The sequence below is a fragment of the Amphimedon queenslandica genome, unplaced genomic scaffold (assembly GCF_000090795.2).
Source record: "Amphimedon queenslandica unplaced genomic scaffold, v1.1 AMPQUscaffold_1035_Cont26949, whole genome shotgun sequence".
Lineage (NCBI taxonomy): Eukaryota > Metazoa > Porifera > Demospongiae > Haplosclerida > Niphatidae > Amphimedon > Amphimedon queenslandica.
Window position 1 is genome coordinate 1 of NW_003558616.1, and position 901 is coordinate 901.

Here is a 901-nt window from a genome sequence, read left to right on the forward strand (position 1 = left end):
AATTGCTGTTTTACCTTAATTGGCATTATTAATACAGCATCCTTTGAAACATCCTAATGTAATGAATACTTTTCAGTGTTGCATTCAATTGAGCAAATCGAATTACAAAACATGGCAGCAACCTCAGTGACACCATCCACATAATTATCATGCCTATCTGAATAATTCAAGCAAGAGCATCATAATCAGATGTCAAAAATAGGCTGACTCACTGCTTGTATAATTTTTTTCACTCAAAAATGACCACTGAAATTGCAATCTTCAGAAATTGTCCTTTTGCCAACTTTATAACAACCTATACTCATCTGATATACTGTCAGAATAGGCTGCAACTTCGGTATTACCTTCGTAAGCCTTAGAAAACTGAAGAAAAGCAATCCCGATTCCCTCCATGTGACTGGCAGCCATCTTCATAAAATCATGATACACCAGTGTAAACAGCACTGTTACACTCAGAGTAAAGATTCATTAATGTAGCATTACATCCAGCATCTTCTTTGTATAACAGCAATATATCAGACCAGAGATATCAGACTGAGGTAAAATCAAACAAGTGAATCAGAATGATATTCAATTACAATTAGCCACGCCTGGAGGTACAATGGAGGGCTGAAAAGGTCTAAATGAGTGATTTGTTCATTTGTGTCACTTAAGCGACTGAGTGCCAAAAAAGCGAAATGGAAATCATGCATGGTAAGTGTTGATAAGATTGTAATACATGTAACCAGTATTACATGTAACCTATGTGTGTGCTTTTCAGAAATAAGTAACTTTATCAAACTATTCCTTTCCTTTCTTATTGAGGTGGCTAGGTCCATTATGTAACTGCTTTTTTGTCTCCATTTCTTACATCCCAAGCCGATTAACTCTTTTCGTGTTTGTACTGTATATGTATATGTGG

The 901-nt window shown here is 35.7% G+C and overlaps 1 long non-coding RNA gene across 1 annotated transcript; it reads right to left on the reverse strand.

Moving 5' to 3' along the window:
* Nucleotides 1-19: 19 nt before the first annotated feature.
* LOC109593538 (uncharacterized) lies at nt 20-434 on the reverse strand. The gene is made up of 3 exons (XR_002191017.1): nt 345-434; nt 213-305; nt 20-157 (listed from the first exon to the last, which is right to left on the reverse strand). It is a non-coding gene; the product is annotated as an uncharacterized LOC109593538 (long non-coding RNA).
* Nucleotides 435-901: the final 467 nt, after the last annotated feature.